The 15,534-nt window shown below is 42.0% G+C and overlaps 1 protein-coding gene across 4 annotated transcripts in view; it reads right to left on the reverse strand.

Annotated features, from left to right (window-relative positions):
- The window catches only part of DAB2 (DAB2, clathrin adaptor protein), a 47,245-nt gene extending 32,040 nt beyond the window's left edge, over nucleotides 1-15,205 (reverse strand). The window contains exons 1-2 of one of the 4 annotated variants that reach the window (XM_023755032.1): nucleotides 15,020-15,203; nucleotides 14,492-14,591 (exon numbers count right to left, since the gene is read on the reverse strand). The gene's annotated coding sequence lies outside the window, so the exon portion shown is untranslated. Of the gene's footprint in view, nucleotides 1-5,734; nucleotides 5,754-14,491; nucleotides 14,592-15,019 lie in introns of those variants that run through there. The other 3 variants (XM_023755034.1, XM_006090138.3, XM_023755033.1) reach the window with 3 other exon arrangements.
- Between the last annotated feature and the right edge of the window lie 329 nt (nucleotides 15,206-15,534).

Here is a 15,534-nt window from a genome sequence, read left to right on the forward strand (position 1 = left end):
AAGACCTCAAGCACCCCCTTAATCTGTACAGATGTCATCAAGTTTATTCTGGGATTTAAAGAGCAACTTCAAAGATTTGCTAACATATATATTCCACTGAACTTCTTTCTTAAGTCATCTCTTCTAACTCTAAAATCTTTCTAGGACAGTGGGAGGGGAAAAGAAAATTTGTACCTATTACATACAAATAGGATATCTAAGAAAATTGTCCTGGTTATGTCATTAGACATTTTCAAAGGCTCATATCTTGAATATTTCATTTCCTTGCCACCCATTTGTGTAAAATAAATAAATAAGCTACAGAGATAGCACTAACCAATAACTTTGAGGAGCTTAGAAAAATGTTATTTTTTCCTCAAACCCAACATATTTTTTCACTTTTAATCTAGATATTATTCTACAAGATAGAAAAAGTAATTAGTGTCTCACATTTATATTAACATGAAGTAATATTCCACACAATATGCTGTTTCTTATGAATGTCATGCTGCTAGCATGATAGACAAGTCAGTTTGGATATTTTAAAAGGCAGTAAATGCATTAATTAAACAAGTCATTAGTTCATATGGTGCCAAAGGATTTGCTGCTTCCCAAAGGGCTTAACTTATTTGAAATGATAAATTTACATACTAGGACTATCTAGTTTTTCTGGTTTTCTAGACCATCAAGATGTGTACTGGATCTATATCTATGTCTTTTAAAATGTGTTATTCAAAATCATCTCCAGCTGCAGACAGTTTTAGAGTGAATCCAAAGCTGGGTGACCCTCCACTCCTCCCATGTTAAATGAGTTTGATTTAAGGTAATCTCACTTATTGTATTGTCTAATAGTTGTGCTAAAAACCTATGAATTATATTGTTTTTTTTAAGTTTTTTTTTTAATTTTTTTTATTTCTCAGAGCTTTGGCTAGAAATTGTGTTGAGTATGTGTCCTTCGCATTAAGTTATTATTTATAAACCTGCCCAGCACTCAAAGTCACAGGTATTTCTACTTAACGGTCAAGGTTTGGCTTTAGGGCAGTCGTTCTCAACCTTAGAGAACCACTGGGAATCTTTTTAAAATCCTCATTAGAATCACCTGGGAATCTTTTTAAAATCCTGATTTCTGGGCCTCATCCTCCGGAAATTCTGTTTCTTTGTTATGGGGTGAGGCCACAACATTAGTAACAAAGAAACAGAATTTCCAGAGGATGAGGCCCAGAAATCAGGATTTTAAAGATTCCCAGGTGATTCTAATGTGCAGCCAAGGTTGAGAACCACCGCTTTAGGGCAAGAGGTTGGTCAAAGATCTGCTTTACCATGGGGACACTTTCCAGAATAAGCAGGTAAATGAGGGTTTTCTTTTCCCAGGCCTGTTGAATGCATACCATCCCTAGAGGATCTCATTACCTTTTTAAGATGACAAATCACGGGGATGTCACCTGGGTCTATTGTTCTAGAATGACATGAACAGGTAGACTACATGGGAACGTCAGCATCAATGACTCACGGTAAAGGAAGTTTCCTTGGGTCATAAAAAATTTAATATTTAAGCAAGATACTAGCTTCCAGAGCAATCTTGTCTGTTCTTTGACCCATTAATGACCTGAGGCAAAATTCTGTTCCTGCTAAGTAAATGACACATAAATACTTAAGGAAAACATGGGATGGATATAAGTGATTAGCTAGGGCTCCATTTGTCGTCTCTCTTGTGATCTCTACTATGGTCATTAAATAAAAGTAACTTGAGTTGGTCCTTGAAGCTTTAGACAGATCCACTCCACTGTGGCATCTGCTATTTTCTAGTCTTCTTATGTGGACATTTTTAGCATCAGAGAATGCAATTCAATCATTTGTTTACTTAGCTGAACTCTATAGCCCTGTACAAGGACAAGTCTTCTTTGAAAGCCACTGTTAAATTCCTAATCCAAACTTTATTAAAAAGACTCAATGTGGCAGACAAGGAGGTTAAGACAAATCCTCAAAAAAGTAATGATCAAGGCCTCCTACACTTCACAGAAGCCTTCAAGTGTAGCAACATGTGAAATTGAGAATGTGTCTATAGTTGTAATGTTTTATTAGCTAGCAATGTACTTCTTCGCAAACTATAGAAGTGGATAATTAGTTACACCAAGGAAACTAGTGGGAGAAACACCACTAACAAGTTTTCTTAATTCTTCTAACCTAATCAAAGTTCTACTTTTAGAGCTAATTATCAGAAGTGGGATGTGAATCAAGTATCTTTCTCAGGGTCACTCTCTCCAGTATTGAGGTTCCCTACTTAAATGCCATTCTACATGTTCACCTCCATCTAAGAAATTCCCTTAAAGGAAAAACAAATGCCATCCCTTCTCACTCTAAAGAGTATGTAATTTATCTCACACTGCCTAGCAAAAGTGAATACACAAAGAGTAAGTCATTGGCTACCCTACATTTCACTCTGAAGTCATACTATTAGAAAATGTAAAACACCTTCAAGTATTGATAGCCTTTTTGTTGTTGTTGTTGTTCAGAGCATCGGGGTTTGGTAATCGATCTGCTCAAAGCCATTAATTTAGAGATTGGAAACAAAATTTGCCCCTGAATGCCAGTGATCAGCATGCCAGCAAGTTAGTTCATGTAATAAACCTACATCTCTACTACGTGCCAGGCACTCATCCAGAACAAAATAAAGATCTATTTCCTTAGAGGGTTTACACTTTCGCAGGAGAATCACATACATGGGTTATAATCGTTCAGAAGGTGATACATGCTCAAAAGATAGCAAAGTGGATTGGGAGGGCAGGGTTGGGAATGGCTTAAACAGATTTCTTAGGAACACTGAAGGAATACTACATTTCTAAAAGTTAAATGCACTGAATATTCATTACAGACCAGGTGTGCTGCCAAGACTTTCTCAATTGACCCAATGGGGAAGGTATTATCATCCCTACTTGACAGGAGTAGAAGCTCAAGAACAGTTCACCAGCCAGTGAAAGCCACACAGGTCCTAGCTCTTAACTTCTCTGTGTTACAACAACACATGCCAAAGAAAGAATTAAGGTAGCTCTTCAGACAAGTGCATTACCCAGAAAATACATTTGGGAAGGAGTAATTGATAGCAACGCCTAAAGGATATTTATGTCAGCTTGGCTAGGGTAAATACCAGGGTAAAAGGTTGAAGGGTGGGTCAAACGGGATTAGAGTGGTTTATAAAACGATATTTTGTCTAAGTGGTACTGGAAAGACTTTGAGGTTTTGAGCAGTGGTGTGGAGGTCGGGGTGGTGACAAATCCCAGTACAGAGCCATGGCATCAAAGAGTCAGATGGCTTTGTAGTAGGGTGGTTGCATCAATTTACCACTTTGAGTGATTCAACACTGCTGGTTTCTTTCATTTGAAAACTTGGCTACTCTTTTGGAAACAAAGCCTTTTAATGGAAAGGTTAAGGTCTAAAAATCTCAAATGTCAGAGTCAAGGTTATCTCATCATGCCAAGCTATGATGCTCAGTGACCTTCAAACTTCAAATAAACAGTGTCCTAGAGGTGGCTCTAAAAATAGTTAAAGGCCACTACGTCTCATAACTGCCATTCTAAGGCCCATTCCATCCTAAAAACAGAATTTCCATTAGATCAGTTTGATAAAAACTTGATATAAGTGAAATGATATTTTGAAATACGAGCACCTAAAGGAACATCTTTTGTAAAAGGCAGCTATTGACGAAAATAATCATGGCATTATAGCTCCTTGCTTGAAACAGAATATATGGCATTTCCCATTTTACAGATGTTTCCCTACATAACTATTGAAAGACTAGAAAGATCAGACCCAAGAAATGATGACTAAGTAGGATGGAAGCAGGGTGAGAGACAGATGTCTGCTTCTCACACATTTAGAATAGTGACATTAAAGTGACACATGCCTTTATGTACTTTAAAAATCAAATTCCTCAGAGATATGTAAGTTGTCAGCAATATTTAAATGTAGGTAAATCTATAGTCTAACTTGGGCTGAAGATAAACACGTGAAGATGCTCTAGGTTCAGTTACATGAAATTACATTCAAAGGCTAAGAGGATCTCCACAGCGAACATGTCTGAGAGCATCCAGAATGCTGCCCACAGTAAGCCTTCCACTACCTTCTTAGACATCATTAATTGGTACTTACCTATCCAGAGTTGTTGAGAAAAGCTGTTGATATATTAAAAAGTGAACAGTACATTTTGAATTAAGTGATAACTAGGATTTGGAAAACCTCTCTCTTTTTTTTAAATCCTCACCCAAGGAGATGTTTTTATTAATTATAGAGTGAGGAAGGGAGAGGGGTGAGGGGAAAGAAAGAGAGAGAGAGAGAGAGAGAGAGAGAGAGAGAGAGAGAGAGAGAGAGAGAAACATCAATCAAATCCCCAACCTAGGAGCCCTTACCAGAAATCGAACCCACAACCTGTTGATGTATGGGACGACTCCCCAATCAACCGAGCCACCCAGCCAGGGCTGGAAAAAGTCTTTTATGCTAGCATTTTGAAAGTTGATCAGGGCATGGTCTACTGCTGGTTTCCAGACTGGTGTTCTTGGAACCACTGGCGTCTGTGCAGACAGTAATGAGCTGTCAACCTAATTTAAGCATTTTAAAAAGCCTAATGGACATCACATCTTTATCTACAATACAGCTGCACATGCAAAATTTAAAAAACACGTTTCTTTCACTTGGGCAGAGATTGTGTTAAGTCAAAATGATAGCCTTAATTATCCAGTGTTGAGCCAAAGGTTTCATCTATTTTCTCAATTTTTATTAGCTCTTTAGTAAACAGTTTAGCGAATATTCTTAAATAGGAAAAACAGAAGGAGAATAAGGAGTTGTCCTTGGATGAAATATCAGGTTGAAAACTAGTCACCACTATTATTATTAGCCAACTGATTATACCATCGGGACAGATGGACGTTTGCGCTCTGATGGATACTCCACTGGTAGAAGTTAAACCAAGGACTTGAAAAGACCACACCATCTGGAGAATTTCAGTAACAGCTTGTCTGCTTTTCTCAGGCCCTGAGCAGATATAAACTAGAGGAACATATGGATATTACTCATTATAAATAACTTAAAGTTTTTTTAAAAGGATTCATAACTGTTTTACTTATACAACAGATGATAAGGCAAGCTCAAGTTTCCCATTCTGCTTACTCTATAATAAAAATGTACAAGTAACGTTACAAATGAGTAGCATACATAACGTTACAAATGATGAGTCATACATTCACCTGGCTACCTGGTTATTGTTTATTGAACACCTACTGTGTGCCAAACACTGTATTATGCTGGATATACAGTGACAAAACGGACATGGTCTTTGCTCTCAGGGGCTTATAGTACAGGCAGGGGAGAGGGAACAAGCAAATAATAGTTACAACTAAGTGCTTTAGAGAAAATATTTCTGATTATGGTAGAACACTTCACTGCCATTAATAATGATTCATAAGAGCAAAATTAGTGCTTCATACTGCAAGGAATTTTATATAAATTACTTTCTTAATATCAACCATAGAAAGATGCAAATGTTGTCTTAAGGGCTAAATTAGCCTCCTCAACAGACAGTTTTAAAATTATGACATTTACTTGAAGCATTCCTTACAAGGGGGATATGCACATTTACTGTTTGGGAGTCTCCTATAACCATAATGTAGTCTGCAGGAGTGTGCCGGAGCCAGTGGGAGGGAAGAATCTCATGGTACATCAATCAGGTCATGAAAGATACCTGTGATGCTCCCTGCAGAGTTACCTTAAAATCCGAAGTTTTGAATTGACAATGTTTTCATAAACATCAGAAACACCATGTTCATTTCGCATTCAATTTTCACACTGCAGAAGGGCAAGCTATTCAGAGATGACGCAAACCTTTATATTCTAGAACCAAATGTGTTCTTTGGCATTTTGATTTGTTGATACACTTATTTATGCATTCATCGGTTGATTCATGTCTGTGCCCTGACTAGGAATTGAACCCAGAACCTTGTGTATCGGGACGACACTCTAACCAACTGAGCTCCCCAGCCAGGGCTCCTTTGGCATTTTGAATTGCCAGATTTTCTGAGTGCAATCATGTCACTTTCTGATCAGGCCAAACTCCTGAATCGCAGATTGAAATGAAGCAATATTATGAAAGTGTGCTGGCTACCCCCTCCCATGGCCTGTCGTGGCTTTGGTTATCTAAGGAGCACTAGCTAGTTGCAAAAGATTTAGCAAGGTAATGTTAGGTAACTCTTGGTTAATGTGACCTTTCAAGAGAGATAGGACTTTATTATCACCCTCATCAGTAAGCCCTCAACCAGTGTTGGCTGCAGGAGGTATAAAAAGTCCAAAACAGGATATGGCTGCATCCAACGTTTCTATTGAAGAGTTCTTATATAGAAAACAGGACCTTTTGTCTCCATATACTACCTGAAAACAGAACTACAGAAGTCATTTTGCATATGGATATACCTAAAAGATTCACAGCAGTACTGTCTGTAGCCCAGCATGAAGCTAAGGTTCTATCTTCGACTGTTCACACTGACTGAAACTGGCAAAACTTCCACACTCTATTTTCCATAATTACCCTTTGTTTTCACACCTTTCCTTCCTCCTCATCAATTTTTTCTCCATTCTAGCATTCCTCCCCGACCTGCCTCATTGCCACCCCAAGTTCCTGCTTCCAAACAAGCGATACTATCTTGTCCCTCACAATTAGCCAACTCATATTGCAGTGTTATTTTTATATTTCCTAGAAACACGGCATAAATACGTTTGAGTATATTTAGAATATACTTGAGGTAAAGAAAATATTTGTGGGGGAAAAAAATCTTTGTGGGATAAAGTTTTCCTTCTTCTCAAAAGGTTCAATGAGAATCAAGTGGTAGGAGACGCTAGCTGTACCTGACCTACATTGATGGCTGAATTATTGCAGTGATGTCCTATCAGACGTCCTGGCCTTCCTGACTCTCATTAAGCAGGCACCGTGTTCAATTCCAAGACTCACTGTCAACCAGAGATTCAAAGCCCTTCATAATTAGAATGCACAATATAACAGTATATGTATCCACTGGTTCCCTGGGGAAGCTAATTTCTTCCGCATGGGACACACACACACACACACACACACACACACACACACACACACACCAGGCTCTCTCATGTTGCCTTCCTACCCTGTAATACCTGTAATACTTACTGCCTTACCTATTTGAATTTCTACCTGTCATTCAAAGTCCACTCAAGGTGTTCTGTCTTATGGAAGTCTTCTCTGACTCTCACCAGCCCTACCAATTTCCTATAGTTGCCATGACCTAGTGTTGCCCTCTGATTCATGTCCAAGTCTCTTCCCCACTCAGTGAAGTTTTGAGGTCAGAGAATCAGTTGTCCTACTTTTCCAAGCCCCACACAGTCTGGTCAAGAGCAGTGCACTTATAACAATAGGGGTAAAAACATATTTTCCATTTGATCCTTAATATTCAGTTAGGCAAAACTTTTCTCTACTTTGATTGCTGACTTCTCATGAAATACAGGTTTTTCTTCAACTTCTAAGAAATATCCACTCAAACTCATCCTGCCAATACAGCCAGGTGAATTGATCTGAGTCAGCATTTTGTCTTCCTGGTTTAACAAGGAAAACTACTGCTTAGCGAATAAAAATCTAAGTTCTCGCCCGACATCCAAGGCTCAGTGCAATCCATGTCTCCTTCCTAAACGATACCACCCCTTATCTCTCTGCCACTCTTGGCCAAAATGGCTGTGAACACAGTCATTTGTAGCTCAGAGCCCAAGCTTCTAACCTCTAACCTATGTCATCTCCTCAAAGCCAGACTTCCAATAATTCAGACACACATTTGCTTATGTGCTTCTCCTTAGAATGCATGACCTCCACCATTCCTTTAAAGGCCAAGTCCATTATCACACTGATATTCATTTTTTTCCTCTGGACCCTACTCTGTATCACTTAATTATAATACAGCCATATGCTAGTTGAGTAGTTGTCATTTTCTCAAAATTTCTCATAGGCAGTAATTGTTGACCTCCACGTGTCCACCAGCAGGTGTTAGGTAAATGTTTCCATCCAACTGTCAATAACAACCACTTTCAGTCACTGAGAACCTTAGGCCAGCTGCATAAATCAGAAATCCCAAAGAACGAGTTTTCAGGCAGTTAAGCAAGCACCTATGCATCAAGATGTCCTTCAGAAGACAGCTTGTACACTGAATAAAATACCATTTCAATTCAAGTACATGTATGTTTCTGAAAAGACTCAGCTATAGTTGCCCCTTGGTCCAGGCAGAAATCAATATTAAATCTTATAATCAACCAGCTAAGGATGGAAGAGCCTGTTCTATCAGTTACAAATTTGTTTTCTACTTCAGAAATGGGGTTGCATTTAAGATGTTAACTTTAGAGGCAACGGTTAAAACCTCCCCCCACAAAAAAACAAACAAAAAATAATATTCCCCCCCCCCCACCAATACAGAGCTGAGACTTTCTTTTAAAGGACAGATATTTGAGCACCTACTATGTGTATCATTCTGACTTCTGGTCCTCTAATCTAGAGGCCAATTATACATTTCCTGTCTCAACTAACATTGTGTCTCAAAGCCAAGCTGGTTCAGCATTCTTCATATGAGTACGCCAGCCTTCAGAAATAGATTCAAACACATTTGGCTTATTTCTGCTGCACTAAATGGTAGCAAAAAGCACTTTAGCATTTGTACTACACATTACAGAGGATTGTAACAGGTCTTGGTCTCCTAATAGGACACTTGATATAAATATGAAAAATAAATGAGGCCAGGTGGGTGAAATGCTTAGAACAATGGGGGCAGCTACATCCAATATGGACACATTTAGTGAAGTTACTCTTCACTTTCCAGTTATTTGGGTGTGGATTAACTCTAGACCTCAGGAGGACTCAACTGTCCTGCACACATGAGATTCAAGTGGTACCTTTAGAGCTAACACTTGGGTGCCTGTCCTGATTTATAAACCATTGCCTCATTGTCCTGCTTGACCCTTATATTTAATAGTTTCAAGGTATGTAGGAGAGATGGCCTTCTAATTTTCAGCTTGAATGTGGTCATGTCTAGATTTTACCCTGCCTAAAGCTCACAAACAACAAGAACAAGACCATTTGTTGACATCAGCTTAGCTATTACATCCAGAATTGTAGTTCTAGAGCGTACATTTCTGAAGCAGCAGCACATTATACTAATGGATAAAATGAAACTCAGATGTTATATCTCTTGCCTTAAATGGCTAAGCTGGGTTGTGAACACAATGATTTGTGGTTCAGAACCCAAGCTTTTAACCCCTAACCTATGACGCCTTCTCAAAGCCAGACTTCCAATTCTCTACTTCTAGATCATGTCCTTGTACTTTTCAGTCTAAGGGAATGATCTCTGCTAACCATCAGTCTCTGATTATCATCAGTCATTCCTAGGACTGTTTTGCAAGGTGAGTGAGGCAACTAAGGGTCAGAGACCTTGAGAAGCTTTTCCAAGGAGTGGCAGGCCTATGTTTTACATTCTTTGCTTCACAGGATGTAGACTTTTTTCTCCATCTCTACTCACTGGAAGTTCCTCCATTGCCAACCTAGTACATACTTCACATAATAAGGACTTAATAAATATCCCGGTAAACACCAAGATTCAAATCATACACATTCATGCTTGAATTCCAGCTCTACCACTTCATGATACCACCTTGGGCAAGCTGATATCTACTGATCTTACTACAGTTAAAAAATGGAGATATCTTTTCTATCTTAAGTTATTTAAAGTGAAAGTCAAATGGGAGAATGGAACATTACTTCATAAACCATAAAACTCTATAAAAACCAAGTACAGTATATGCATTTACCATTATGGAGAGGGCTTAATCTGCACTCTGGGTATGGCATGAATAACAAAATAAAAAATTTTATAGGTTAGAGAAAACCATCTGGTTCAAGGGTAATGGTCTAGTTTACTGGAATCTTTTCTTAAAGAAGTAACTGGGACAGTCTCCTAATAAATGGAGATTAATTATGCTCTTTTAAAACCCCAGGAATGGGGAAAAGATTTGGAAAGGAGGTGATAATATAAAACTAAGGAGTACATCAATTTTCCTAGGATCAAGAAAGCAATAGTTGAGATAGCAGGAAAAAATCTCAAGTTCTGTGCTTTTGCATCTTTCTGCTCCCAAGATTCAGTGAAACTGAGCTCTATTTAAATACTTTGCTTTATTATGTCCATGACTGTAGGAATTCAGATACTTCATTATGTTTTCCATTAAAACAACTGAATTATAAAGCAACTGAATTTTGAAAGTTACTCTATCATCATGTGTTGCTCTTGTTGAAATACAGCTGGATGGACCCTAGTGCTAGAGTTTGGTTCAGTGGTTCTGGGATGGGAACCAAGAATTTGCATTTTTAACAAGTTCCCAAGTGATGCTGACGTAGCTGGTCTGGGGACCACACTCTGAGAGCCACTGCCTTCCGTGAGTTCTCTCGAGCTGTGAAATACACGCCACGCCTGCCACGTGTCCAAACTAGAAGACTGAATTAATCTGATTGCTAAATGAGAACTTACGGCAGCAGTTCATCTGTCACATAACGATCTAAATCTATTTCATTGTAATACTTTACAGCCCATTGGTAGGGAGAAATAGGATAGGTTTTTAGCCAGAGAAAACCTCCCCCAAACTTCTTCCCAGTTGTACGGGGTTTCAAACCTAGATTTTCCAGGACTCTTACCTACACTTCCTGCTCCCTTTACTCTGTGGTTACTTAAAAACATCTACAGGACAACCCTCATGCATTCTGCCTCCTGGCAACTTCCCTGCAGCTGAACACAATGGTCTTCCCCATTCACTCAGAATTCTTACCAGCGTATGGCAGTTAAAGGCTACTTGCCCTGAGTTATACGTCATGGGAGCAGAGAAAAATTGCCAGGATACGTCTATATTGAGGCAATAGCTTTTATGTTCCTTAAGTTTCATAAGTCTTAATGCTTTGCTATCTTGATGATGTAACAAACAGTTAAGAGTTAGTCAATTAAGTAGTAGAGTTCAAACAAGTTTAAAAGAAGAGGAAAGGGATGAGGTGGGCAGAGAGAAGATTCTACCTTACTTAATAAAAAAATAATAATAACTTCCATTTTTAGACCAGGAAGTGATTTGTTCCGATTTTCCTTACCCTAGAGTGTCAGGCTTTCTTCCAAGGTATGAGAAGGATTTGGGAAAGGGAATAACCATGGCAACCTGCCCAGCTATGTGGGCAATGATAGTATAGGGCCGCCTGCCTCAGAAGATATTTTATTTCTAGCCTAGTCACTCAGTTTAGCACGGATGGTCCCTCCCTTCCCACTTCCTTTTGCTGTAATGCTGACCTCAGGGGGAAGGGCTGCCCCCTCTCAGAGGGAGTCTGAGTGGGGGGAGACCAGAGGAGGTCAGCTTGACCAAACCCCACTGCAGGGTTCCACGCAGAGAACAGCGAGTAACTCCCTGTCTGTTCTAGCGTGAGCACAGCAAACATGCTGGCTTTGTTCACAGTAAGTGCTTGAATGATTAACATCTTGCAGGTAGATAAGCGGTGTCCAATTATGACAAAGATTCTCCATTCTGTCTTCAGTTCTCGCAAAGATAACACAAGTCAGTTGTTCAAGGGGCAAAAACAGAAGAAAACATACATTTCTAAGGGAGATAGAATAAAATATTTTAAGCATGTTAGATGAAGTCTGCCCAACAAACCTAGGGGTAGGTACAATTATTTCCTCCAGATAAGAAAGCTGAAATACAGAGAGCTGATGCAATTTACCCAAGGCCAGGTGAGCAAGCAGTGGTGTGGCTGGGATTTGAACCAGGACCTCGGGAGGCAATGGGATTCCAGAACCCACACTCCCAACGGCTCCCCAATCGTGCTGGGCGGGAGGCAGAAACTGTCCTGGGCTAGCCTTTTGTGTCCACACTCAGCATCGTTTGTTTCCCTCGTCAGAATTAGCATGTTTTTTTGAAGAGGAGGGGACTGGATGACCTGTCTCCCTTCTGATTCACACAATCAATCAAGTCAGGAATTGTTCCCAGGAGTTACCTTTCCCTGAGGCCATTTCATCTGAATGTGATTTGGGCCTACCTCTGACCAAGTCAGTGGCATGCTTCAACGTCAGATCTGCACAGCGGCACCAGGGAGAATTTTAAATGACCACATCCTGCCCCTCCGGTGTTTCATGTCGCCAGTCTAGTTCTCATTCTGGTTCTGTTTGGAGGGTAGAAACCTGATGTGTTAGGTCAGTTACTGAAACCTCCCCGACCAGTCTGCTTTCAGGCCTTTTTCCTGGGGGAGGAATGTTCTGGGGGCCATGAGGGCAACTAGCACCCTGAGAGCTAAGTCTGCAGCAGCCTTCTCAAGTAGTTCGGCATCTTAGTTTTGTCTTTAAGAAAAGTGTTAATTATTTTTTAAAATATATTCTTACTGATTTCAGAGAGGAGGGGAGAGGGAGAGAGAGATAGAAACATCAACGATGAGAATCATTGATTGACTGCCTCCTGCCTGGCCCCTACTTGGGACTGAGCCCACAACCCAGGCATGTGCCCTTAACCAGAATCGAACCTGGGACTCCATCCACTGAGCCAAACCAGGTAGAGCAAGAGCATTAATTAAATCCTCTCAAGTCAGGAGACACTGAGGAAGAGAAACTCATGAAGCCTTCAAAACGGTTCCAGATGAAAAATATTGGTGGTAGCGGGCTTAGGCTTACAGGCACATGAGGGTAGAATTAGAAATGAGCAGCTGTACCACGCTTGCTGGGCCATCAAGAGCCCATGTCTCCACAAAGCCTCCTACCGGCCGGGAGCACTCAGCAAGGCATTTGCTATCCTGCTCTCTTAATCTCTAGGTGACTGAGGCCCGGCCAAGCAGGCCAATACATCTCACCCCCAACCAGCTGACCAGCAGCTTCCAGAGGCCCCTGTCCCATCTTCAGTCCAACAAGTGTTTTGAAAAGCAATTCCCTTCAACCCAAATGAAGTGACTGAAATCCATTAAACCTTTTGAGCAAGGCAACGGATGAGCTTAATGCATAAGAATTTGGACTTTGAGTTGAATCTAAAACTATAAAAAGTCTGGAGTGGAAATGCAGACTCTGGATTGTCCTCAACTAAGTAGGCAAGGCTTTTAGCCAGTGCTGCGCTGCCTTCTCTCCTTCTGGCCTCAGGTGAAGATCAGCTGCGACTAAGATCACGAGAATGGCAACTACGCATGTGTCACGGTTCAAAGTTGGAAGACGTTCTCTGCCATCTGCTTGTTCTGGTCATTCATTGAAATGTGGGAGGGCCTAGCCTAGCTCAAGAAGAACTGGTTTCTGGGGCAGTCATCTAAGAAGGGATAGAGATGGCGGAGGGAAGGAGAGGGAGAAGTTAAGTTATTCAACTACAAGAGAAAAATAACCCAGTCTGCTTTAGGAGAAAACGGATTAAGAATTTAGAAGAAGACATTTTTCCCAGAACCACACATTGGGAAACACCACTCGGTCTCCTCTGTGCTTTCTAGACCGTCCACAGTGCAGTGTTGTGTTGAGGATTGTTTACTGCCACATACCCAGCACTTCACCCAAAAGGTCCTTCCCCAGAGATTAAGGAGACCTCAATGCCAAATACTCGTGAATTCTCAAGACAATAAACTTTCCTACAGTGTCATTGAGGCTTGTCTGCCTTCAGGGAGGGAGAGAGAGAACCTGGGGTGGGTGGGCACCAGGCCCAGAGGAGAGCACCTAACCAAGGTCTGGCCGCTGGTGTAGGAGACCACGCATGGAGCTGTCACAGAGCACGGAGACAAGCCATTTGGTGGCTGCAAGGCTCTCCCATCCCAGCTAGATCCTCCCTCCCCGACAGGGAGTCGATGCTCCTGAGTGGGGAGCCAAGTTCTAGCCCGTAAGGGAGGTCAGTTATAAAGCCCATCAAAGCCATTCCCAGAGCCTTATCAGATGTCTTGAAGGCATTTGTGTAACTTTCTTTCCTCAGCCACTCCTTCTGTTCGCCTCACTTCTGTCTTCTTACTTCTCCCCCACTCCCCTGCCTGGCCTGATTAGGGCCAGAAATTTTTTCATTAAGTCACTTTATAGTGCAATAACAACGTTTACTATTCATGAAGTCGCCCCTCCATAATTTTTAAGTCTTTCCATGTGTCTGGAAGCTGATTTCTGCTCCGCTCATTTTACGGAGTGCCTCTCTTCCTTCCAAACACAAACTACAGAGAAAGAGGAAAAGGTTGGGGGGGGGGGGTGGCTGGGGTGGGGATAACATCGAGATTCTTTAAGTGTTTTTAATCCAGTTAAATTTCCCTTTGACTCCAACAGCTCCCTGCTGACACCGACTGGGGACCTGAATTCCAGGCTCAGAATTAAGTCAAGAAGAAAGGATGGCAGAAACAAATAACAGAGTCAGCTCTATGCTAGGAAACCGCTATGCTGACTGGGGCTCCAAGACTTTAACCCATTCATCCCCACCCCCTCCGCCCCCCCTTTTCTAGAATTCTTACTTCATCTTTCCAGCCGGCGCACAGCAAGCAGGCAAACACCCTTTCCCCGCTCTGGGCTCCGTGGGTTTCAAACAAGTCTGTTCAGTTTCTTGGGCACATACTTGCTTCGTGCGGGTGGAAGACAAAGTTCACGTTTTAATGCCACCGGTTGTCAGTCACCAGGTAAAAGCTCCCCCGGGCACAGTCCCGTCCCCAGCCTTTGTCACAGGGCAAAGCTAAACCGCCTCGCAGGAGCCACCGAGGTGGTGGGCAGCCACCCGAGTCCCCGCGGGGCTGCCCGCAGAGCCTCGCACCAGCACAGACACACAAAAGGCAGGCGCGGGGGAAATGTCACCCGCCGCCCGGCCCGAAGGTGCGCGCATTCCAGGGAGGCATTCCTGGGATGTCAGGCCGCGCAGCCGCTGCCCCGTCCCCGGCTCGGTCCCGAGGTGCCCCGCCGCCCCACGTCTGCACCCCAAAGCGGAAAGCCCAGGAGGGAAGGAGGTCGCAAACATGGAGCCCCGGGGGAGGAGGGGGAGAGCTACTCACAGGCTGGCTAGCGCGTCCGCGGAGCGAGCATGACCGGCCCGCGAGCCTCCCTCCCGGCAGCCGCGCCGCGCACCGGCGGCCGCGCTTAAATAGCCCGGAGCCGCGCCGCTCCCGGCGCGATGGTTGTAATCAGATGCTGGCAGCCCGGGCGCCCCAGGAATGCGCCGGGATGTTTTTGCTGCCCGGGCTCGGTACTCCCCATCAAGTGCCTGCTGAGTTTTTTAAAATTTAATAATTTTTAACCAAGTGAGCCGCGCTGGTTTGCCTCTGTTACAGAAAATGTATACAATATTTGAACGGGAGATGTAACAAATAAAGAGGCTAAAGTTAAGAGTAATAATACACAAAAAACCATGAACCCGCCCCTCAACAGTTCCTCTAAGCGACGGACCGTCAACATTAGATAGTTCTATATCTATGGATTTGATCTTTCCCATTGTTCGGAGTGTCTACTTTGTTATGTATTTGATGCATATCTATTGGCCCGCATGCTGGTAATGGTTAAGTGTCATTCT

This window comes from Myotis lucifugus, unplaced genomic scaffold (genome assembly GCF_000147115.1).
Source record: "Myotis lucifugus unplaced genomic scaffold, Myoluc2.0 scaffold_68, whole genome shotgun sequence".
In the NCBI taxonomy this organism is placed as follows: domain Eukaryota; kingdom Metazoa; phylum Chordata; class Mammalia; order Chiroptera; family Vespertilionidae; genus Myotis; species Myotis lucifugus.